We start from the raw sequence: 26,033 nt of genomic DNA on the forward strand, positions 1-26,033 counted from the left end.
CGGCGCCCAGCCGCCGGCAGGGGGCGCGCGCGCTCAGGGAATCAGCCCGGGTCTCGGCTGGGCGGCGGCGGCCGCGCGGGCTTTCGACCAGGGGGCGCCGGGGAGGGGGGGCACACATGGGCACGGAGACCGCTTGGCGCGTGGGCAGGGAAGCAGACGCCCCTGGGTGCGGAGATGGCGGGAGGCTGCTCTTGCCTCTCTCTGACCTTCGTGAGTGCAGCCACCCGGTATTGTTACTAGCAGGGGCAGTAGTAATAACACTAGTAACGGCAACGCCAGGAATAGTAGTAATAATACGAGCTTGATAGGTAGTTAGCACCTGTACTTCGTGGTTCACTAGGTCCCTCTCAGGCCTCCTCTCGTCTGAGCCTTCCACAGCAGGAAGAGCAGGGACCACTTTTCTGAGGAGGGGACTTGAGATTTCAAATGATGACTTGACTAGCCCAGCAAAGAGGGGCAGAGCTAGGATTTGAACCCAGCTCTTCCCCATGCTCTCATGGTCCCTCAGTGCAGCCCATACTTGGGGAGAAGCCAAGAGTTCTCCAGGCTTTGTTGGGGGGTGGGTGCGGCTGGTATCAGAGACACCCGGGGAGGGTCCAGATGGAGTGGAGGAGGGGCTTCCACGGTCCCCTTGGGTCTTGGTTGTTGCCCTCCCCTGACTATGTCCCTCTGTGGTCTCGTTACCTGCCTCCCCCTGGTTGGGCTCTGGGGGCTTTTAGACAGTTGTTCAAGGAGTGCCTGAACTACCTCCCCTACCCGGGCTTAACCGCACCCACTGAAGAACATCATGGGAATCTGTTTCCGCCAGTGGTCAGAGAACATCCACCGCTGACCTAGGAATGTTCGGTGGTGGTCTCAGAGAAAACAGAAGTAGCCACTGAGGGCACAGTCCTGAGGACAGCAGACTGCCCTCCCCAAGCTGGGCTCTGGGCTCCCTCCCCATTCTCTCCAGGAGCTCCAGGCCATGTGCACCCATTACCCCAGGAGCAGCCCTCCTTTCTCCCCTCCTTTCTCCCCTCCTTTCTCCCCTGCGGAGCGGCTGAGAAACGAATTGATGCTCATTAACACGTGCTAATGAGTGTTAGCTGAACTGCCTTCTGAAGGGAGAGCGAAAGGGAAGAAGGTAAGTGAGAATCAAAAGAAGGTCGCTGGGGCAGAAGAGCCGGCAGGAGACAGAGGGGGAAGGTTGTCCCTCAGAGGGAGGGACGAGCCTAGAGTGAGACTCAAAGGGGCAGTACAGAGCGAAGGCTCCAAAACCACTTGATTTTGCTTAGAGCAAATGTGTTTAGAGGTTCTGGCAGGAACACACTAGGGGAGAGAAGGAATCCTAAAAAGCCAGAAGCCCGAATTCATTCCCCTCCCCCTTGTGCCAGAGGAGAGCCCTGGGCTGGGAAATTCACCAGAGCTGGAGCTGCCGGGTTTCTCTTGCACTGCCTCTGGGGGAGCAGAATGCATTGCTCAGTGGTTAAGGGTGGACAGTCAAGAATCAGGTTTGAATCCCAGAATAAGCTGTGTGACCTTGGGCAGATTATATAACCTATCTGTGTCTCCAATGTTCTCTTCTGCAAAATGGGAACATGGGTATTTATCTCTTACGATTGTTCTGAGGTTTAAATGAATTGATGTTCCCACTGCCCTTCATGGAGCCAGAGATCAGCAGTGATTAGCTTGGCAAGTGATTCCTTGGCCAGCCTCCATCCCCCCGGGGTAGCGATGGCTCCCGAAGGGGCCCATCCCAGAGGGAGGCCAAAGGGAAGTCTAAACACAAGCTCTTCACCGAAGTGCTGCGGAGCCCCTCAGGGGCCAGGCTCAGCCCCTTCCAGCTCTGACACTGTCATCTGGGCTCCTCTGTCTCACCTCCTGCCCCTCCCCTGGCCCAGATCTGTGGGGCCACTGAGCTCATCCCTGGTTCTCCAAGGACCGAAGCCAGTACCTCCTTGCTGCTTTGGTTTTCCTAGTGAGGAAGAGAGAGTCAAGCTGCTGCTTCCTACTTTCCAGAGCTGCTGAGATGGGGGTTGGATGTGTGTGGGGGGAGATGTTGGCTTGCCTGGGGGAGGTCCTGGGTATGATTGCAGTGTGGCCACAGTGACCTCCAACTCTGCCTTCGGACAACCTTGCAGCGTTCGTTTTAGATGCGCGATTGGGGTCTTTCTGGGAGGCCCGACCCTGGGCCCGTCTCAGACACAGAGGGCCGCAGAGCCCGAGCACATCCCTTTGTCCTTTATCCCCAAGCCGAACGCTGCAGAAGCAGGCGTGTTCAGGAGTTACAAACTCTGCTCAGGGGTCGGAAAACTGCAGGTTCAAAACCCACGTAGTAGTTTTGAGGCCGTGAGCAGCCTCTTTAACCTCTTTGACCCGTAGGAAAAAATAGAGGTAATAGAAGTCATATTGGTCACACAAAGTCAGTGTAAGGACCAAACATAACGTAGTTCAGGAGTTAGCCAGCAAGAATCCTGGCAGTAGTATGTGCTTAATTAAAACGTAGTTTGTTGGTTTTTTTTTTTTTTTTAAGATTGTATTTATTTATTTGACAGAAAGGGCACAAGTAGGGGGAGCAGCAGGCAGAGGGAGAGGGAGAAGCAGGCTCTCCACTGAGCAAGGAGCCCGATGCGGGGCTTGATCTCAAGACCCTGGGATCATGACCCGAGCTGAAGGCAGCCGCTAATGACTGAGCCACTCAGCCGCCCCTAAAATGTCATTATTATACGAACATAAGATGTTAGGGGGAGTTTTTCTTGTTCTGCAAAGGGGCCAAGTACCTCACTTGTAAAGCTGCTCCACAGAAGCCGGGCACCTCCTGTCTGCGGGCTCACGAAGCCTGCCCTTCGCTTCCAACCAAGGCCATGGCTGGATAGAGAGAAGGCTGTGGGGTGGGGGTGGGGGTATATGGAGGGAGAGTTAGCCTTTGGGGAGTGCAGCTCCTCTGAAGCCAAATTTTGTTGAGGTGTCTCCAGAAGACCTTTGCAGGTCATGAGGGAATGCCTGCCGTGAGGGGACTCTGACCAGCCCAGCCAGTCCGGCAGCAGAATTCTGGAGTCTTGGCCCCATGTGAAGACAGAAGTGGTGCTGTTTTGGACTTAGAGTTGTCTGAAGGCCCACACTGTCCCACCCGGCGCCTAGAAAGGTATATGGAGTTTAAGGTGGGGAGCAGAAGCCAGAACTGCTGGTCAGCCTTTGCTGTTGAAGGAAGTCAGGGTGGGAGCTGAAAACTGCTCTAGGAAAAGCTTCACTCCGCTGTACTGGACCCCCTGACTCCCCACAGACCAGCTCTTCCAGCCCATGGCACCAGATAGGTGAGAGGAGCTCCTCCTCCCCTTCCTCTCCCGGGGAGGGGGTGTCTCAGAGCCAGCTCCCCACCTCCCCGTCACGCTTAGCCCAGGCAGGAGCTGAGGCCCTTGTCTGGCTGCAGTGGGGGGAATGGGAAGCATTGAATCAGAGAAAAGACTGGAGTTTTAGGCTGGACTGGACCAAGTTTAAATAACTAAACATGAGGAGAAACCCGTGGACTCAGTACAGGAAATCGCTAAGGGGTGGGAAAGAGATTTGAGGAGCGTATTTGAAAGCAGTGATGCTGCCTGTATCTCCACGCGTGGAGATTCTTGTCATTCATTCAGATGTCTGAGATTTTGCTACTCTCCCAGGACCTCCCTCTCACATTTTATAACACTAATAAGGATGATGACCCTGAGGATACCCATAAATGCTTTTACAGAAGGCTTTGATGTGTCTTGTTTCTTTTAGGCCTCACAACTAGCCTATCGGCTGAGCAATGCCCATTTTAAAGATAAGGCTACCAAAGCTCAGAGAGATTAACACCCAACCCAAGCAAAGACCCAGCAGGGGTGGGATACCAACAACACTCTGGCTCCCGTGGTTTCCAGTTCCCAGGGTATATGGAGTCCTTGGGGACCAGGTGCTAAGCCTCCCACCCCCCCAAGTGTGTGCAACGCAGGAGTGATGCCATGTCCACTGTTTCCAGGATGCCTATGAGTTCAAGCTGCTGGCTGGCTCCCCCCTTCCCCAGGAGGGGGAAATTGGGTGCCATTCTCCTTTTTGCTCCCCCAGCCCACCAGCTGCACCCCGAGTGCTGCAACCCGATGCCAAGGATCGGCAAGGAGGCTTGCCCGACTTGCCCTCTGCCTCGGAGCCCAGAGTCGCTTCCCGAAGGGAGGGGGGCCTGCTGCCGGTGAGGTGGTGAGAGGCTGGAGAGCAGATGACAACTTTGCAGCCAGCACCCACTGGGCCCGGATAATTGGCAGGGCTCCTCAGAGCACCTGGTGTTAGTTTGGAGCACATCAAAGAGAAAACCAGAAGCCCTATCCGGTTCCTCCCTCTGCCTGGAACTATTTCTTCCAGATATTGCTTCTTTAGTCTTTATAATGGTCAGGCCTGGCTACCCGGGTGCCAGAAAGCTGGCCTTACTTCCTGGGATGGAGGCTAAAAGGGATGCAGGAGCCCAGCAGTTTCCATGGAAACGGATCAGGTGGAGGAGAATAGAGTTGAGAGGAACCCAGAGGTGGGAGCAGGACTTTTGAGTAAACTCGGTCTGAAGCCTGAGAATCTATGGACAAAATAGTTGCCTCTGAGGAAGGGATTTGGGTCACCAGGATAGCAATGGGATGTGGAATGACAATAGCTGGGGCTGGTGAGTGATGCCCTCCCCCTACAGGGAGGGCAGGGGGCTGAGAGCTTAGGCTCCGGAATCCCATAGGTCCCTTTCAGCTTTTGCTTCTGCTGCTAATCAGCAGTTCTGCCAAGTGATGGCTGTGTGACCCTGGGCAAGGTGTCTACCCTCTCTGAGCTTTCATTTTCTCATTGGTAAAATGAGGATAATTCTAGTAACTTCCTTGTATGGCTTTTGTGAGGGTTAAACATGGTAACACATGTAAAGGGTGAGGTAGGTCCTGGAACATCATAAGCACTCAAATGTTATTATAGATGGGAAAACTGATGGCAGTTGATAAGTCTTATCCAATCCGTGTAGTCCATCCCCCTGGCCAACACGATGGGTTCAGGGATAGGTAATGAGAGATTGTATTTCAGAATGTGAAGGAGCTACAGAAAGGGCTCCTCTCCACTTGCAGATGTTCTAGAATGAAGCTGTGAGGTCTGGCATTGCTGCAGCCATCTTGACACCATGAGTGAAGACTCTAGAGTGGCCTAAGATGGGGAAGGGCACAGAGTAGACACTGAGGATGAAGCCCATATTGCAAAAGGTGGGGCAGAGAGACTGTAAGAAATTGGGTTGATGTGATATTGGGGTCCCGGAGCAATAGTCAAGAAAGAATTCTTAAGACATTTTTGGTACAAAAAAGGTGGTTTTATTATAGCACAGGGACAGGAGTCATGGACAAGAAGAGCTGTACTGGGATGTGAGGAGTGACTAATTATGTAATTTTTAGTTATTGGGGATTAGGGTAAGCGTAAGTCTCTAAGGAATTTGGAGCAAGGCTTCCAGGACCTTGAGGGGCTAGCCACTGTTAAATAAGATTCATGAGACCCTTCAGATGTATATCTGTGGGCCATGTGTTTGAAGGATGATTGCTAACATATATCTTGGGGGGGGTAGAGATAAGGGAAATTTCCAAAGGGATATTTATTTATTAATTAATTTATTTATTTTTATTTTATTTTATTTTTTTTTTTTTAAGGCTTTTTGGTTTTATTTTTTTTTTTTTTTTTTAATTAATAATGATTTTTTATTATATTATGTTAGTCACCATACAGTACATCCCCGGTTATTTATTTTTATTTTAAATTTTTTTTAGGGAGAAGGAGAGAGAGAATCTCAAGCAGACTCCCTGCTGAGTGTGGAGCCCAATACTGGGCTCGTTCTCAGACCCTGAGATCATGACCTGAGCCAAAATCAAGAGTCAGATGGCTAACCGACTGAGCCACCCAGGTGCCCCTCTAAAGGGATTTTCAAAGAAGACTTACAGGATCCTGGAGGTCAGGCTAATGTCAAGGTAAGGCTGCTTTTTGCATCTAGCAAAGTATTAATATTAAGGCAGTTGAGTTCCTTGAGGGAGGTCACTCTGCCTGTCGGAAGTACCTGTCAATGGGCTGCAAGTTGTAAGGAGATTTTAATTAATATTTTTAAATTTCTCTGGCCTTTGACATCATTTGAGCTGTTGGATCAAGCCAAGCCTGAAGTACCTTTGGACTTCTCTGTTATATGAATCAATATATACCCATTAGTGTTTAAGTCTGTTTATGTTGGATTTTGTTTCATTGGCAACCAAAATTCTAACTCCTAGCCCAAGAAGAGGGCAGTTGTTCTAATGGAAGCTGGACTTGGGAAACCTTTTGGAATCAAGGCTGCTCTCTTTCCTGTTTTCTTGGGGTAGCATGGCCCCTCTTTCATAGATTCTGTCTCCATCTGGATCCTTCATCCATTTTCTTCTCTTACACAGCAAGTGTCCTCAAACCCTGCCTTTTCCTCCCTACCCATAGCCACCCAGCGTCATTTTGTCCTCCAGAGTCATAGCTTCCATTTCTCCCCACAGCCTTGGCCTCTCTGTTCCCCTATTTCAAATTCCCAAGGGAAGAATGTGATTGGTGTAGATCATCTTTTTGTGTCGGGCCATTCGGATCCTAGGTTGCTGTCCTGCTGTGCGTGGCACCCACCCCATGATCCAGTCAGCTGTGGCTGGGGGCAGGGAGCCAGGACAGGGCAGGGAGGTCTCTGTCTCAACTACTCAACTCTGCCATTGTAGCACGAAAGCAGCTACAGACAATATGCAAACAAATGAACATCACTCTGTTTCAATAAAACTTTATTTACAGAAACATGTGGTGAGCTGGATTTGGCCAATGAGACATAGTTTACTGATGTCTGATCTAGTAGAAAGAGTTCTAGGCTCTCTCTAACCTCTCCAAGTCTCAGTTTCTTCTACGAACTAGGGACCGTAGTAGAACCTGTGTAGAAGGACCATTGTAACACATCAGTAAAATGACATATGGAAATTATTTAGCCCAGTGTTTGGCAGAGAGTGATAGATAGGGCTGCTTTCATTCTCTTTATCGTGGGCTGGGATTGCAGAATAACTGGATTGTAGATCCACCAGTTTGCTCTGTGAATCTAGAAGAGTCCCTTCTTATTCTCTGGGCCGAGCTAGGAGCTGGTCATCTCCTCTTTTCAGAAGGTGGAACGAGATTACTAAAGAAAGGGTGGGAGGAACTGGAGAAAGGCAAGACTCAGGCAAGGAGGGCAAGAGCAAGTATGGCTGCGATGAATCCAGATCTGTGTGGCCTCCATGAGAGGCTGGCTTGGCCTCTGCTCAGGAAACTGGCAGGGAGCCCTGGGCTCCATTTGCAAACAAACCTGCTCTGTTTCCTGCCAGCGTGGGACTTCCTGGTGGCCAGGGCTTTGGAACGTTTCACCAAGGCTGGGAAAAGGGTCCCTGAAGGAGCAGTGTCCCACTTCCAGGATTTCCCAGGATGCTGCAGAGATGTTGGAATGAAGTGTTCAAAGATAAGGGCTGCATTCCATTCATGAATGAGTTCATTTCAATTTAACTCATCCACACCGAGGTGGGACCCGTGGCCAGGGAAGGGGATGGGGGTGTCCAGCGATAGTTGCTGCCCCGCAGAGATGACCGGAAGCACCTGAGCGGTCCAGGTGGGAAGAGGCAAGGCCAGTCATCGTGGGCCAGTGGCCAGTGGGGGGGACCCAGTGTTTCTCCAGGTGACCTCCACCCCCCACTCCACCACTAGTTATCTGGTAGTCCCTGCCCTCCCTCACCCTCAGACACTGTCCTGGAGATAGAGGCAAGAAAAAGATGGAAGAGACAGCATTTATCCCAAAGAAACTAGCTCCTCCAAAAGTTTCCTTCTAAGCAAAATGGCATGGTGGTGCCAGAAATGGGCAGGTTTAAATTGTGTTCTGCCACTCCTGACCCTGCTTCCCAGCAGGGCGGGAGCAACTGGAGGGTGATTACATCAAGTGTGGGAAACAAAAAACCTGCATATTCCTTGTGCATCTGTCTGACTGATCTGGGACCCTGCTACACTCAGTTCTTTGTCACCCCCACTGAAATGGAAGTAGGGAGCCGTCTGTTTTGTTCCTATTTTCCCAGCTCTCATAGGCACTCAGTAAATAATTGTGGAATGAATGAATGAATGAATGAATGAATGAATGAATGAATGAGGGGCAGCAGAGTGGAAGAAACACAGAGTGTTTCTGTGTATAGAATCAGGACCCTCTGGAGGCTCTAGAAATGACCCCAGGCACTGACCTGGCCAGTTCCACTCCTGGCAATCAAGGGCCAGGGCAGCTGCTCGCCCTGCTGGGGGCTGCAGCACCGGCTGGTGGGGAGGAGCGGGCTGGCTCTCAGCCTCTCCCCTCATTCACTAATCCCCAGGCCTGGCTCAGGGCTCTTGCCCTGCCCTCCCTTCCTGATCACATCACTGGGAATCCCCTCAGAGGCAGGCCACAGGATGGGGCTTGTGGGGAGCAGGTCTAGGCTGGAAGAGACCACAGTGGGACACTTCCTGGAACCTTCAGCTCCGGCTGGGATTGCCAATGATCTGAGACAGGTGCCAGAAGCCCAGGCCAAGCCCAGCCCAGCTGGGGCTGGAGGGTGACAAAGGAAGAGGTCCAGAAGGAAGAGAGGAAGAGAGGGAGAAGGTTAGAGAAGGGTATGTGGTTTTCCAGAAGTTGCAGAGCCAGTTAGTGAGGTCTGGGCCTCCAGGGTCACCCGCTTATAGTAGATGCCAATGGCGCCCTGCCAAGGTCCTTCTAACAACGGGACAGCATTCTCCAGCAGCTGTGAGTGTTGACTGCTAGGGCATCGTCCTCTGGAGAATTGCCACCTCGTCCAGAGATGCTCCCCACAACCCCGCATGAGACGAGCCACAGCCCATGACTGATGGCATCATGGGCTGGCCCCTTGCCTCTAGGTGAGAGAACACTGAGGTACCATTCATGCTCCAGAACTCCCTGTGGGATCTGGCCAAGACCAGACCCGCTGAACCTGCACCATTGCCTGGCTTTTCCCCTTGTCCCGTCCTTCCTCCTTGCTCCTTCCAGGTTCCTCCTGGGCCCTGTCCCCCCTCCCTCAATAACTCACCTGCATAAGAATCCCAGTCTCGGGCTCTGCTCTCAGATCGAACCTAAGACATAGTCTCAGACTAAAATCTCTCTTCCATTTGCTGGGAAGCCCAGCTCCGCCGTCAGGACCCCAGTTTCTGACAGTGTCTAGAAATGTGCGTTTTCACGTGAGGGCAAGGTGGTTTCCAGAATCTCGGTGTGTCATTGGTTCTAACACAGAGCTCTAGCACCACCACTCATTAGCTGCTTGAACTTGGACCAAGACCTTATCTCCTCAGAGTGTGGCACGTGGGACCCTTGGGGCCTGATGCATGGGGTGTGGGCTGGGAAGGATAGGTGGATAGAACCCCTCCTGGCTGACTTCTCAGTCAGCCCACGAACCCCGAGGCCATGGTTCTGCATGCCAGCCCATTCATCACCCCGTCATCTCCTCCACACTTGAGAGCAAATTCCCGGGGATTGTGGGCCGAGCACGCAGAACAAGGAGCCACTTTCTTCTCTAGGTCTGGAGAAGGAGAAGCAAGGATGGCGAATAGCAAAGGGTGACCAAGGGCTTGTTCTTGCAGAGAGGACGGTTTGGTGGGAAAGGTGCTAGTTCTGCCTCTCACGAGGAGCGGGGGTCCGCGAAGGGTGGCTTTCAGGCGCATCCAGCCACCTCCTGTGTCTGCAAGGCCTGCAAGCCAACGGTGGCCTTTTTCATTCGTAAGGGCTTGGAAACAGTGCAAAGAAAAATAATATTTTTATGAAAATTATGTGAAGTTCCCATTTCATTGTCCATAGTAGCTTCACAGTAGTTTTCATCGCTGTCTGTGGCTGCTTACGTGCGGCGATGGTACAGTGCAGCGCTCCCACAGAGCCCCTGTGGCCTGCAAAGCCGAAAACGCTTGCTGTCGGGCCCTTCCCAGGACAAGCTGGCTGGGCCCTGACTTAGAGCACCAGGCTGATCCCGAAAGGTCAGAAAGTAAGAGAAGCGGAAAGTACGCTGCTTCTCCCCTGCTCACATTTGATTTTCCTTTGCTTCCTCTCTTCAGTAACCTTTCCCTTCCAATGCTCGTGCTTTCCTAACGCCTGGCTGATGCAGAGCGAAGGAACTGACTAACTCACACTAAGGTGTTGGTGACTTAATGCCTTGCACCCTTCCTTTCCCAGGAGATTGGACTAAAGGAATACATGTTGGTGTGGTGGAATTTTGGGAACTGTGGGCTGCGTGTGTGTGTGTGTGTGTGTGTGTGTGTGTGTGTGCGCGCGTGCGAGAGATAGAGAGGGAAAGAGAGATGTATAATCACAGAGGGTAGAAGCCGCTGAGTCCTGGCCCAAAGGAAATGGCCAAAGAGATTCTTTGGGAATGAACCTCCTGGGAACGAGCAGGAGGAGCTCACGTTAGCAGCTCCGGGACCCTCGGAGGCCAGGTTAGAGCAGGTGCGGCCTCTTCTGATGTGAGCTCTAAACCTGCCTAGTTCAAGGCTCCTTTGAAGGCCAGAGGAGCTGGGAGGACGTGGAATCTGAGAACAAGTTGGGACAATGGGGTTATCACCTATCCCCCCAGGCTTTGCCCAGGAATTCAACCCCCGATGGCTTGGCCAGGGGACAGGTGAGAGCTGGCTTTGTGCCTTTGTTGGCCTCCACACTTGCTCTGCAGGCCTTTGGTGTGCCTTTGTGCGGCACTTCTCTTCTCCTCGTGGCCTGGATCTGAAGGGCAGTCCCAGTGCGAGAGGGCGGGTCAGCTGGCCTACTGCTGCTCGGCCATCCCACCGACTGCGGCCTGAGCCTCCTGACTGCAGGCTCTCATTGGCTGGATGGCTGCAGTGGGGTTCTGCCTGGCCTGCCTCCCCTGCTGTGCATTCTCCAACTTGCCCTCCCTTACCAGAACCAGGGCGAGGTTTCTGAAATGCCAGCTGTTGTGGGCTGGATTGTGTCCCCCACAAGCTCATATGTTGAAGTCAGGTATGACTGTGTTTGGGGATAGGTCCTTTAAAGATGTCATTAAGTGACAATGAGGCTGTTGGGGTGAGCCCTAATCCAATCTGGTGTCCTGAGGAGTGGAAACCCCTAGAGAGATACCGGGGTGTACACATGGAGTGAGAGGGTCCCCACTTGCAAGCCTGAGAGAGGTGTCAGAGGGAAACCAACCCTGCTGACACCTTGATCTTGGACTTCCAGCCTCTGGATTGTGTGAAAGTAAATTTCTGTTGTTGAAGCAATATAGCTTATGGCAGCCCCAGAAGACAGACACCAGCTTACCTCTCCGTCTAAAATCCTTGACTCTCTATCATATGCTGTGCCTTGTGTTGGAAAGCTCTTTCCCCAACTGGGCAAATCCCTCCCTCCTTCAAGATTCCTTCCCGGTGCACCTCCTCTTCCGGCCTCCCCGAGGGGAATGCCAGGTGGGGCTCTGATGGATGTTCCAGGGCCGGATTCCCCAGCGGCCAGTCCAGGTGCTCCTGGAGGACAAAATCTGCTCCTCATGGATCTCAGTGGCCCTGGAACTCACACGCGGCCAGACCCGTGATATGCGTGGCTCCTCTTGGTGAGTGGGTTGTCGGAGCTCAGTGCTGGGCTGAGTCTTCATCTGCATGATCTCATTTACCTTCCAACTGTAAAGCGGGCATCCTGCACTTTCCAGCTTATAATTCTGCAGCGAGTAGTAAATATTATAATGTACCTGAAGTGCGGGCACAGTGATGTGGGCCTGGATCGAAGGGCAGTCCCAGTGGGAGAGGGGCGGTTCATCCCTTTCTACAGGCTTTGCTTCTCCCAGCTCACACCTGCTCCCTTCTTCAGGGTCCCCTGAGCTGCTACACCTGCAAGGGAACAGGAAGTGCTCATATAGGGTCAGGCAGAGGCCAAGACTTTACTTGATGTCACACCCTGGCTTGGCCTCCTTCCCCTCTGTCCTGCTCCCTCTGCCCCTTTCCTTGTTCCTCCTGTGGCAGCATTTCCTTGGTAAATCATGTGCCCCCAAATCCTTGTCTCAAGTTCTGCTTCTGGGAGAGTCTGATGTAAGACGGGGTTGGCAAACTTTTCCTGCAAAGGGCCAGATAATAAACATTTCATAAATATTTCAGGCTTCGTGGGCCAGATAGTCTCTGTCCTAAGTACTCAACTCTGCCATTGTAACAGGAAAGCAGCCATAGACAATATGTAAATGAATAGGCATGGCTGTGTTCCAATAAAACTTTATTGACAGCAAGAGGAGGGGGGCCAAATTTAGTCTGGGGACCATGGTTTGCTCAGCTCTGGCTAAAGACAACAGCCCTAGAAGCTTAGTCCTCTGTCTCATCCTTGCAGATGAGAAAATTGAGGTACAGAGAAGCTAAGTAGCCTGTCCAGTGTCGCGTGCGGGTCACACAGAGGCAGGGCCTATGGAGCTGGTCCCTGCAGCCGAGGTCTAGTAAGCGAACGGCTCCAGGAGTCTAACAGGGAGGTAAGAAAAAGGAGTGGCAGGGGAGAAAGTTCTCGTTGGCTTCACTCCCTTCCACCTCCCGAAGAAAGACTGGCAAATGTGTGCTTGGGGCGGGGTTGCAGGGACGCACCCCCCCCTAAAGTTCTGGCCGCTGAATTATCAGTCTGTGCATTTGCCTTCCTCAAGCACTGGTGCACTGAGAAGGACTCCTGGAATCCTTTGCGAAACCTACGTGTTGGAAAGATTTTAAAAATAGCACCAGGCCCTTTGACAGGATGAGCGTTAATTACCCCGATGCTCTGGCACCCCTGCGGCGTGCGGCGTGGCCGAGGCTTGGGGCCCTCCCCCCAGCCCCGAATCCCTGAGGTCTTTGTGGGGAAGTGAGGCGGAGGCTGTCAGTAGGCCCCGAATTTTCTGGCGCAGGCCAGGGAGCTGCTTCCTTTATAAGGGTCTCCAACCCGCACGTGATTCTAGCAGCCAGGAAGCCTTCTGGGCTTGTGTGTGTGTGTGTGTGTGTGTGTGTGTGTGTGTGTGTGTGTGTAAACTTTCTCTTCATAAAAATAATTTATATTCACTGTAGTAAATGTTGCTAAACAAAAAGAAGAAAACCCACCCACATTCCCCCCCCCCCGGGTTAGCGATTTATTAACATTTGGTTTAATTCCTCCCAGTCTTTTGTCTGTGCTTCTATCTATATATTATTTATTTATTACACAAATGGGATCCTTCTGTGCACATGGCTTAGTGTCAGTGGCATATTTTGACCATGGCATCGTATCCTCGTCTACAATGTCTTTTGAAATGGCCACTCATGATAATACTGTTTGCACGCATGGACCCTAACTTCTTTACTTACCAGTTCCCTGTTATTAGGGAAAAGACATCAATTCCAGTCATTTTACTGTTATTTATTTATTTTTTAAAGATTTTATTCATCCATCTGAGAGACAGAGAGGGAGAGAGAGAGAGAGAGAGAGAGAGAGAGAGAATGAGCAGGGGGAGGGGCAGAGGGAGAGAGAGAAGCAGCCTCCCCACTGAGCAGGGAGCTCCATGGGGGCTCCATCCCAGGAGCCTGGGACCCCGCGATCACGACATGAGCAGAAGACAGACACTTAGTTGACTGCTCCACCCAGGCGCCCTTAGTCATTTTATTGTTATAAACAAAGTAGCTAAGTCTTTGTTTGAGTCCTTGATGATCTCCTTACGTTTTTAGGTGTGGAATGGCTGAGGCTTGGGGTAACACTTGGGGAGGTCGAAATCTCATCGATCTTTGATAAATTATCTACAGCTTCTTGACAAGACACTCTAAGGGAGCAATTAAGGGCACATGTTCTAAAGCTCGAGCAGCTGGGTTTGAATCCCAGTTCTGTCTAAAAAGGGTTTGGGACCCTGGGCATATGACTTAACTTCAGTTTCTTTATCTGTAATGTTGGAACAATACTATCCAACTTTGTGCTACTGGAATAACGATCTGACTCTGCCATGCTCTGGCAGGGTCCTCTCCTGCTTTTGGCCTGGTTCTGCTCCCCTACCCTCACTGAGGAAACACATGAGTGGCAAGTTCACCACAGGGCCTTTGCACTTGCTGTCCTTTCAGTATGATACATTCTTCCTCCACATTTCTACATGGTTCACTTCCTCACTTCCCTCAGGTCTTAACTCAGATGATCCCTTTCTGACCATTCTCTTTCCATCATTCTTTGTCATTTCACTGGGTTCTTTTTTTCTTAGACCATCATAACCTCCTGATGTATAACATGTCTTTTTGCTTTTGTCCATTCCCCCCCACCCTGAGAATATAAGTTCCTTGAGGGCAGGGAGTTTTTTATCTGAATTATATTGCCCGTTGCATAGATGGTGCTCGAACGTAATTTTGGGCATGGCTGAAATTTTGCCTGTGAAGCACTGAGCATGGTGCCAAGCCCAGGCTGGTGCTCAATAAACTGTTATTCACCTACTAGAAGAGCTGAATGGAATGGTTGGAATGTTGAGATGGTGTTTTTCAGGTGGTCTGAGCAGCAGTGTCACTGAGGGGATAAGCGGTGGGAGGTGAGAGGGATGTCCTATTTGACTACTTGTCCAGCTCTTGGTTGAATGGGGTTTGGGGCTGGGGTGTTGAGCACTGGAGAGATGTGGCCACAGTGCCCCCTGCTCTTGCCTCTCTGCTCCCTTCTCAGGGCTGCTGCCCCTCCTCCCCCAAACACAGAGCCTCCTCTTAGTGAATCCCTCCTTGGGCTGTTTGATTTTGAAGGGGAGCCAGGCGGCTGGAAGCCCAGAAAAGAACCGAGGGCCCTTCCTCATTCTGAGCTCGCTCTCTTCTGGGGCTGCATTTCCCTTCTCACTTATGCTCATTCTCTGCTGCAGCGGCCTGGAATTGCTTGCTGCCCTGAGTGCTCTCCCTCACTCCAGGGCTTTTAATATGCTGTTCTCTCTGCAGGGAGGACCTTTCCATCCACCCCCCACCCCATGGCATCCCACTACCTCTTGCCCATCCTTTCAGGGCTCAGCTCAGGTCTCCCCTGAGAAGTGCCCCTAACCCCCTTCACCCCAGTCCGGTACCTCTGCAGCCCCCCCCCCCACTTCTGTCCATATTGCTTTCTTCACACTGTGTTTTCTTCCTGGCCTCCCCAACTCAGCTGTCCAGGTGAACACAGGGACTCTGTGACATTCACTGTGTGTCCTCAGAGCCTTGCCCGACACAGAGAAGATGCTCACATTGTTGGGTGAATGAATTAATAATGATGAAATAGGCACCGAAAGTGTTGAGGGCTGGGGGGCCGTCTTCTGGGCGGGACACCTGCTCGTGGTCGCGTAGTGACTTGGTGCCAGGGCCTGGAGTCTCGGGGTCTGTCCCAGGCTAGGCACTTCCGCAGTGTTTTGGAGAAAGCATCCTTATGTGTTTGGGGGAGTGACATGCTCTGCTTGGTGTCCCAGCCCTGTCGGACTCAAATGCTTCAGCCAGTTTCTATAAATGTGAACATTTCAATTGGGCAGCAGCTGCCATGGTAACGGGCTGAATTTTAGAACTTGGGGACTGGGAACAGACCGGAGACCAGGTAACTTTCAAGAGGCCCTTTTTGAATTGTGCTGGTGTGTGGAAGCTCACCCAGGAGAACTCACTTTGCCCAGGCCCTTCCCGATGCCCGCACTCAGTGCTTCCCTCTCTGGGAAGGGATCTCCAGGGGTTTCACGGGCCATATTTGTGCTATCTTCAGCTTATTCTCTTGGATCCCAGGTTGTTTGGGGCTCAGAGGAGGCAGGCTGAGATTTTTCTTGCTGTACTGAGGTGATAGGCCTGGGGAGGGGCATAGTAAAGCAGGGAGAGGTAAGTCACCTTCACCTTTAATATTCTGCTCAGGTCAAACTTGCAAGTAGCAATCCAGGCTCAGGGGCATGTCCTCTTCCTGGAGCTTTCTCAAACAGTAGGACAATGTTTTTGAAACATTAACTGATACTATTTTCTCCATGGCATTTTTTTCTTCCCATTCAGACTGTATTGCTTTGTGGTCATTATTTTGCAACACACACAGCTGTGCATATGCATACAGCTGTTCAGGTTGTGCACTGTGTAAGTCCATCCAGGCTGTGTGCATTATGCTCCCCAAATTGTGTAGTGTGCTAGCCCTGAGAAGGGAGGTAACAAAAGAAAAGGGAGGCACTTCAGGGGTTTTGCATTCAGTGCTTGGCCTTGGGGCATGAAATGAACTCTGAGTATAGATGAAAGGATGAGAGAATGGTGGATAACCAAGAATAAGGATTCTTCAGCCCCAGTCTAAATAAAGAATCCTTGAGGTATCAGAGGGAGAAGAGAGGTAGTGGCTCATTGAGAAGAGAACCCTGAACTCCGCAACATGGGCCAAGTCCGGGTCAGGCCAGGGGGTGTGTGGCAAAACCCCCATCAGTTTGCTGCATCCAGGAGTCTCAGAGACCTGTGCCCCATTTCCCAGATGGTGCTCCAGAGAAGAAAGTGTGCATGGTAGATCTAGGCCTCAAAAGGCGAGGGACGGTGGGATGATTTCAGTGCCACGGCATAGCATCCGAGCCTGCCGGGTTGCTGCTGAAAATGAACGATCCCGTGGCCAGGATGGGCCGTGACTGAGCAACCTTCTGTGTGGACCAGTGTTCAGGGAGGATGGGGTGGTGGCTGAATCAGGAGGCTCAGGTGGATTGGGATTGCAGGAATCGGACCTCCCTCCACCTCCACTCCTCAATGGGCCTGGACACCTCGGTGCAAGTGTGTGGGGACATGGGAACGGGGATCCTCAATTTGTCCTGGATTTAGTGTCTATTCTCGGGTGGGATGAGGAGTGAGAATAGAGGTTGAGTTGCATTAAAGACAAATAAGGTGATGTTTCTTCTAGTCAGTCCTGAGTCTTGGATGCAAGATTTATTCCTGCAGCACGTTGCTCTGCGATTCTCAAAAAGGAGGCTTGACTGGCTGTGGTTATCCAGCTGGGCTGCTGTTAGCCCTGGGGAGCTTGTGAAAACACACGCACATGCGCTTAGACTTAAGAATCAGAATATCTCGGGCGGGGCGGGCCTGTGGACTCCGCCGCTGGAACAGCACCTACACGGAAGCGGTGAGACGCTTTCTTTGCTGAATTCGCTGTGTGCCTTGGAGAAGTTTCTTCCTTTTTTTTCCTGTTTCTTTATTTATAAAAATGAGTAAATCCCCTTTCTGCGAGTGACTCCGAACCCTCAGAAATTCTCAGATGACAGATCTTAAAAGAAACATATAGCAATGCTGGTCATTAAAAAGCATTCCATGATTATTGTTTAAAAAGGGAGTCTTTGGGGCGCCTGGGTGGCTCCGTCCAACTCTTGATCTCAGCTCATGTCTTGATCTCAGGGTTGTGAGTTCAAACCCCTCCCTGAGTACTATGATAGGTGTGGAGTCTACTTAAAAATAAATATATAGATAATTAAATAAAATAAAAAAGGAGACTTTGTCACTTAGAAATTCATTCTTTAATATTAACAGATGAAATAATAATAATAATAATAATAATAATAATAATACCCTAGTTACCTATAGGAGGAGAGAGAACAGGTGGAGGGGACAAGGACCAAAACTGAATTTAGTAGAATGTAACCTTTTCTGTAGATTTGACTTTGAAACGGTGTAAATGTTTTCTGTGATTACAAAACAAAAGTAACTCAAAAGTGGAAATAGCAATCTTTGGGTTTGTTTTGTTTTGTTTTTTTAAAGATTTTTTATTTTTATTTATTTGAAGACATAGAGACAGCCAGCAAGAGAGGGAGCGCAAGCAGGGGGAGTGGGAGAGGAAGAAGCAGGCTCCTAGCGGAGGAGCCTGATGTGGGGCTCGATCCCGTAACGCCAGGATCACGCACTCCGCCGAAGGCAGCCGCTTAACGATTGCACCACCCAGGTGCCCCAAGGAAATAGCAATCTTTGAACAAGCAAAGAAACACAGATGATGTGAGCCTAATTGCATGTTAGGTTGGAGGCACACAAAAAGGAAATATGTTATCTGACTTGTAAAACACAGTATTTTAACTGTGTACACTTAGTGAAATATATCCCAAGGGCATAAGAACTGAAAAATAGATCTTAAAGTGTTTTCAGTAAAAGTATCATTAGAAATCACGTGGATATTATTGTTCAAAACTATTCCATACACACACATAGTAAAATAAAGCAAATAAGTAATGATGTCTTTAGAAAGTAAGATTTTTCAACATGAGAGAGGAGAGGGAAATATCAAATTAAGGGCTTTAGGAAAAATTCTGTAATTTAACATTTGAATTGAGAATATCAGTTTAAATGTGATGCACTTTCTTTTTTGAGATACACACACGTTTGTATTTCCTATATCTGTGAACCCCAGAAGCCTAGACCAATGACCACCCAACTCCACAGCAGTGAAAAGCCCAGGGCCCAGTTCATGGTCTCCCAAACCATTCCCCACCAGAAGGGGACTATTTCTTTTTCTTCCTTTCTTTCTTTCTTTCTTTCTTTCTTTCTTTCTTTCTTTCTTTCTTTCTTTCTTTCTTTCGATTTTATTTATTTATCTGACAGAGAGCACGCAAGCAGGGGGAATGGCAGGCAGAGGGAGAGGGTCAAGCAGGCTCCCCGCTGAACAACGAACCCCCATGCTGGACTCCATCCCAGGACCCTGGGAATCATGACCTGAGCCGAAGGCAGATGCTTAACTGATGGAGCCACCCAGGTGCCCTGGGGGACAGGGGTATTTCAACAAAACACATTATATAGAACCTGGTTAGATCCTGATTTGAACAGAATAACTGTAAAGAAGCATTTATGGGGGCGCCTGGGTGGCTCAGTCGTTAAGTGTCTGCCTTCAGCTCAGGTCATGATCCCAGCGTTCTGGGATCCAGCCTGCATGGGCTCCCTGCTCAGCGGGAAGCCTGCTTCTCCCTCTCCCATTCCCCCTGCTTGTGCTGCCTCCCTCTCTGTCAAATAAATAAATAAAATCTTAAAAAAAAGGAAGCATTTATGAAATGATCAGGAAGATGATTGGGAAATGTTTAATGGAATGAAAGAATTATGGTGATTGTATTTTGGTTGTGTTTTTAAAAAGATATATACTGAAGTATTCACAGATGACAACTCTTGGTTTTGCTTCAAAATAATCCAGTAGGAATGGGGGGGAAAGTGGGTGGAGACTAGAAGAAAAAAAGATGGGCAAATACCAGTCATCAGTGATATGGGGGTTGGTTGTACTTTTCTCTGTACTTCTGTGTGTGTTTGAAAATTTCCATAGAATTTTTTTTTCTTAAGTAGGAGGAAAAGAAGAAGCAGAAGGAGGAGGAGAATGAAGAGTAGGGGGTATTCTGTAGGTGTCCCAAGTTAAAGGAATCTTAGGTTGTCCTCAAAGAGAGAAGTCCTGGCCTCCAGGGAGTTTAGCCATTTCTCTCTGCCCCAAGGGTCACAGTGCCTACTGGGCAGAGAGACACATGACTGGTGACCTAGACAGAGGTTCAGAAATCACAGCAGTGAATTGGATAATCCATTTAGAGGCAGCTGGCTGAGCTGGCCTGGTGGAAGGGCAGCCGGGAGCCTGGCATAGGCAGAGAGACCTGGGGAACCAGGAGCTATGTGCCCCAGGCTCGGAAAGGGAACAAATTCCACTTTTTAAGGTGGCGTAGTCCTCCTTCGAAGGGATCACCGGGAAGGTATCAACTGAGGCTGTGAGGCCCTTGTCTGAATTTTTTTCAGATTATGAAAATAACAGTCTTAATGAGATGTTATTAAAGAACATGACGAAAAATCGTAATGTGTGAAAGGAGCTAATACAGAATACAAACTATAGTATTTCATTTAAATCAAACTTAAAAAGAACAGAATTAAACTATGTTGTTTAGAGATACAAGATTAGGTGGTGATTTTAGGGAAAACGAGAGATGTGAAGAGAATGGTTATCTCTATGGAGGGAAGGAGGGCACTAGGGTCAGAGAGGACACAGGTGGGGCTTCTGGGTCCGATACGGGTGGTGGTTACGTGGGTGTTTGCCCTCCAATTTATGAAGCTGCGAATTTATGTTTTATGCTCGGCCCTCTAAATGTGTCTTGTTTCACAGTATGAATCTAGAAACAATATACTTTGCCTGTAGAAAGTTAGGAAAATAGGAAAAAGTACAAAGTAGAAAAAGAAAAGTCACCTGTGATCACTCTGCCTAGAAGCTGGCATTTTGGCGTGAACCCTTTTGGAAGGAGTGGAGCTTGGTATTTAAGGAATACGCCTTGGAGTCCAACTGGCCCAGCAGGGTTCAGATCTTGGCCTTGCCCCGTACTAAATGTGAGACCTTGGACAAGTGATGGAAGTTCTCAACTGCCAAGTAAGGGATCCTGACAACACCTGTCTAGGAGGGTTGTCATGGGGACCGAATTAAATAGTGCACGAGGAACACCAAGAATGTAATAAACGTTCAATCAGTGTTAGCTATTTCTAGTTCATTCCACTCTTTTTTTAAAGCATGTGTATACGTATATTTAATTTGTATATCATATGCATATGTATGTAATCTATATGTTTTTTGAAATTATGATCACAGTTCTTAGTAGTTCTGACTTGAGACAATTAAAAAAAAAAAGCAGTGATCCCTTATGGAAGTCCTTAGGGGGACAATTTGATACAATAAAGCCTGAATACTCTGGTATGACATCCAAAGCTGTCTGTAACCTACACTACTCCGTCGTTCTCCAAAGACGGCGTACGGGCCCATGCCTTTCCTTACACCGCTCCCTTTGTCTGACACCCCTTCTCCTTTTCTGCTGGTTGAAATTGGACTCATTCTTTGGGACCCAGCGCAAGTGCTTTGCATGAAATTCTCGTTGATCCTATGAATTGGGGTGAAGACAGTAGTCCTCTACCTGGACACATCTTGTGCTACGGAGGGCGTGGGACGGAGAAGCCCACACTATCTCCTACCTCCAAGGAGCGGGTGGAGCCTACGTCAGTCAGTGTTTACCTACAGGGGTGATGAACAGGTCCCCAAATTGCTACCTGCCGATTTGAAAGTCACAGGAAAGAAGTCTCAGGTCAGGGTTCAGGATGGGAATAACCTACCCAGAGGCTAGGGCCTTGCACAGAATTTTAAACAGTTCAAGCTACTGTGACTCCTTCCCATCGTCTAAAAGCTGAAAAAGATTGCAGACTCAAACATAGAAGAGACTTTTTCTCATGTCGAAAAAAATCCAGAGGTGGGTGGCTGGGCCTCATCCTAGAGGTTGCACAGTGCCTTGAGGCCAGCTGTCCTCTCTCTGCTTTGCCATCTCCGGGGCACAGCCATCCTTAAGTCACCTCAGGGCCTAAAATGACTGCCAGTGCACCAGCCATTAGATATCCAGGCCAGGCCATAGGGCCAGAAGGTAAAGGGACATAAAAGGGGGCGTGTCTTCCTTTTAAAAGAGTCCTTCCAAAAGTCCCATCTGACCCTTCCATTTACGTCTCACTGGCCAGAACTTAGTCACAAGGGAGTCTGGGAAGTACTGCGGTCCAAACACTAGTGGCATCCTGTTATAAAGAAGGAAGGTGAGGACGGTTTGTCAGAAGAAACACCCAGCAGCGCCTGTGTCTGCTGGAGGCTCTCCCGACAGACAGGGTTAGCTACGTGGCTCTCGGATGTGAGGGGAGCTAGCACGGAACAGGTGTTTCTGGGGAGGACAGTGGGCTAAGGGGGGCACATTAGTGTCCCAATCACATCAAAAGGCCCTGCAGTCCTAGAAAGTCACCTGCCCTGCACGGCACTGGTTCCCTGGGGCCTTCTACAGCTTCTGGCCCTGCTGTGTCCTTCTTTTGACCCCTCCTTGAAGGACATCCTCCCAAACCCCAGCTCTGAGGTGTGCTGGCGTGATTTCCAGAAACTTCCAGAGTTGGTTGGTTGGTTTTTAGTATACTGTACTTGTCAAAGTCTTTCACACACATGGCTCTACTTTATTCTCACCAAAGCCTCGTTTGGTAGTAATAGGTGCTGTTTGTGGGTCTTGCCATGGACCACGGAAATGCCAAACACTTTATATGTTTCATTCTCAACGATGACCGAGGGGCCAGAGCTGCTGGAAGCCCATTTCTCAGATGAAGACATGGAGGCTCTGAGAGGTGAACTGGCTCGTCTGAGGTCACAGAGGATGTGGTTGGGTTTGAACCTGGTTCTGTCTGATTCTGAAATCCCTGCTCCTTAACATAAGGGTAGGTTAGCTCTTACTCTTGATAGTTAGGGAAAAGTGGCTTGTAAAAGCTTGTGAATGAAGCGGGTGGTGATGCCAACGCCAGGACCCAGGCTCCTAGCCCTCTTACCATGGAGCTGCATGGTCCCATTGCTCAGAACCACAGAGCACCGCCCAGGCCAAGCAGACTGATATGGCCCAGAATTATCCCTAGGATCCCTGCCCCTTCCTCACCATTTCCAACACAGGCAAGAATCCAGGCCAAAGGGGTATTTGTGAAGTGTCTGGGAGAGGCTGCAGACATAGCAGGAGGGAGCGATAAGCATCTTCTGAATTGTGAGCTGAACCTCTTTGATGTGAAAATCAATAGGAGTAAATTGGTTAGAACCACCAAAGCCTCTCCCTGCCATGCCCTGCGTGAGGTAGCCCCTGCACTTGCTGCGTCGCAGCGTTGTGACGCCCTCAGGACAGCCCCTGCAGCTGCCCCTGTGCAAAAGCAGGTATCCGATGGAGCTATCCTTCTGCTAGCACCAAACAGGAGGGGTTTTTTGTTGTTGTTTGTTTGTTTTGCTGGTTCCAGCCCATGCTGTGACTTTGACATGTCTTTCCCACTGTTTGGCAAGCACTGTCCTCAGAGTCTGTAAGACAGCCCAGATTTAAGAGACCTTTATAGAAAATGCCAGCTGGACCCTAGCACAGCATCCTGGAGATCCCACAGGGAACACCTTGGGGCTATTTCACGATTTCCCAGTATCGTGCAAGGGCTGAGCACTGTGGCTAGCCAGGCATTTGGGGTGCATGCACTGCTGGTTTGTCCTGTTAATCGCTCTGAGGTTTTCTTTGGCCCTCTGAACAGTTTCAGGAGCACCCAAGATCGGCGTACCCAAAGCTGGAAAGGAATGCCATGGTCATCTTGTCCACTCCTGGCTCTCCAGGCTGAACCAGACCTCCTGGGAATATTTGCCAGTTGAAAATAATTCAGCATAATAATTCCTGCCTTAGTGCCTGACACATCCTAGGTACTCGGTGAATAAATACTGAATGAATGAATATAGGAATAAATTGCCCCTGTAACTAATAACTTTTGAGCCGGGAAGTTCTGCTGGGAATGCTGAGAACTCTTGTTTACTCATTAGCTGTTCGGCAGTCAAGACAAGTGTGAGCTCAAGCAACTAGCATCTCGGTAAAAAGAGGGGACAATAACAATAATTATATATTAAGATCTTACTGTTTCCTAAATGCTTTACATGAATCATCTTTTTAAATATGCACAAAAACCCTACAAGCTAAATATTATCCTCCTTTTATTTTTATTTATTTTTTATTTTTTTTTAAGATTTTATTTATTCATTCGACAGAGAGAGAGACAGCCAGAGAGAGAGGGAACACAAGCAGGGGGAGTGGGAGAGGAAGAAGCAGGCTCCCAGCGGAAGAGCCTGACGTGGGGTTCGATCCCAGAACGCCGGGATCACGCCCTGAGCTGAAGGCAGACGCTTAACAACTGAGCCACCCAGGCCCCAATCCTCCTTTTAAATATTATGAAGCTGAGGGCCAGGGAGGTCAAGCAACTTAGCCAAGGTCAAACACCTAGTGAGTGGCAGATCCAAGATTCAGATCAGGATCTTCTGATACTAAAGTCCATGGTCTTAGCCAATGTACTTAAGAAAAAAAATCTTTGGGCTCTGAAACTAATAATAACCAAAATATTTGGGGAGTTCTCTCTTCTCTTTCCTTCATTTGCTTCTTTCCTCTTCAGAGAAAGTCTTTCAAGAAATAACTGGAGTGTGGGCTGATAACCCTTTCTCTGGTTGGACAATGCAGCCACCATATTTCTCCTGAACTACATTAACAAGGCAAAAGTCTCTGATGACTTTGAGGTGCTCCATTTATTTCTCTTCTCAAATGGGGCCTAAGATCTTTCCATCCATCCATCCATCCATCCATCCATCCATCCATCCATCCCAGAAATATACTGATGCTCTGAATACGTTCCATGCTAGGGATACAATAGAAAATAAAATGGACATAGTGAATGCCTACTCTCATGAAACTTACCATCTCCTCTCTGAGTACCTTTGGGCAGAGAAGGCCAATTCTATGATGGGCAGTGAGAGTGACCTGATACTATCCTCTGGTCTCAGTAGGTAATAAAAGGGAGGCAAAATAGTTGGGTATGGTACAGTAAGATAAGTGGCGGATTCTGGTTAACTAGAAAGTTCATGGCCCACCTAAAGGCGACAGCCAGTCCTGAGTTCCAGCCAAATGTAGTCCTGAGGCCCAGTGTGGTTAGATATTTGTATTTTGTCAAAAGAAGGTGGATATTTACATATTTACATATGTGAGAGCTCCCAATTTTAAGATGTGGTCAGTTCGTTCTAGTACATCTTCACCTGTCCCCCCACCCTCCTCCGTACATATTCTCTGCCCCACTCTCCCCAACAAGTCTGATCAATCCATGGGATGTTGGTTTGCAATTTTTGCTTTATAGACACCGAGTAGATTACATAAGAGTGGCAGTCCGCATTAAATAGATGCTATTTCCTCTTTGCTACTCTTTGATCTTTTTAAAAATTCAGGGTTGGCACTTTAGCTCTGCAACTATTACCTGTTAAGAATAACTTCTCTGAAATATGCCTTCTGGCTCGTAAGATTAGGGAGGTGTCCCTAGAGGAGGCGGCGTAAACATACGTTTCGCTGTGTGGGTATTACTGATGGGTAAAGCCACCTTATTTAAGGTGGTTGAAGGAAAACTCTTCGGTCTTTCAGAGCCCGCTTCGATACGAAGAGTAAGACCAGAGGGACAGGACAATTCAGCTGAGAACCTAGAACTGGGACACAGACAGTCTTTCATGTCTAGGTCACTGAATTGCATCCAGCCCGAGGCAAAACTGTCTAAAACGTGTAAGCGTCAACAGCTGCTTAGCGGAGCGTATGTGAGGGACTCAGGAGCTCAGTTTGCTATGACATTTGGGTTTTCTCTCCCATTTGGTGGCGGTGCTTAGGTGCCACCCTCCAGAACGGACACGTGCACACGGCCAGCACTGTCGTTCCCAGCTCAGTGGCTGTAGAGACCGAGGTGAGGGGGGATGGGCTGCTGTGTTTAGCGAGCCCAAGACGAAGCCACGCTTCCAGGGGCGATCTTGACTTTAGATTATTTGCCTGCTGCGTGCAATAGAGTGTTTCCTAAATGTCAGGCATTCTTACGTTGCCATGATGATTCTTACCAAATCTTTGTACGCCCTCTGCTCTTGTTGACACAGTTTAAAGCAGTTGACCCATATTTTTTGCTTAAATAATTTCTTCTATAAGAAAAATTTATCTCACCACCATTAGGCCAAAGCCATTATTGCTTGCCGTAAATAGAAGGTAATAATGAGGTCTGCTGCATTACTCCAGTTTTATGAAGGTTTATCTGCGTGTTATACATCTCGCATGCCGTTTGTGGAATGTGTTAGGTCTAAATCCTTCTGTGTGGAAAGGAGTGTTACGCCGAGCTGTGGGTTATTCATAGGTAACAGGCTCGGCCCACCATTCTCCTCTATCTCTTTCTGGGAAGCTGTTAGTTCATTAATTCATTCACTGGCTTGACGTTCCTTAGATCTCTGTTCCCATCCCCATGATCCGTCTTCAGTAAGATTATTTCTGGGGGTCATGACTGCCAGGGTGTTTTGTCCTGGGTTTTCGTTGGGCTTCTTTGGCTGCAAACTGGGCTGCTCGTTAGCCAGCACACACCAGAACAGTCATCCGCACTGTTTATGGCTGATGCCTGCTCCGACTGCTCAGTGCCTTGCCTTTGGTTCAGGTGGGTTGGTTGTGAAATATTTTGAATATCACTCTTAGTGGCAAGCGACAGAAACTGATTCAAAATCACCAAGGGGGCATTCATTGGAAGGAACTGAGTTATCAGAGAACTTGCTTGGAGGCTGA

General features: G+C 49.3%; 1 pseudogene; it reads right to left on the reverse strand.

Moving 5' to 3' along the window:
• Nucleotides 1-9,420: 9,420 nt before the first annotated feature.
• The window catches only part of LOC148108238 (peptidyl-prolyl cis-trans isomerase A pseudogene), a 43,825-nt pseudogene continuing 27,212 nt past the window's right edge, over nt 9,421-26,033 (reverse strand).

This window comes from Ursus americanus, chromosome 21, assembly GCF_024610735.1.
Source record: "Ursus americanus isolate L20-20 chromosome 21, mUrsAme1.1.p, whole genome shotgun sequence".
Classification (NCBI taxonomy): domain Eukaryota; kingdom Metazoa; phylum Chordata; class Mammalia; order Carnivora; family Ursidae; genus Ursus; species Ursus americanus.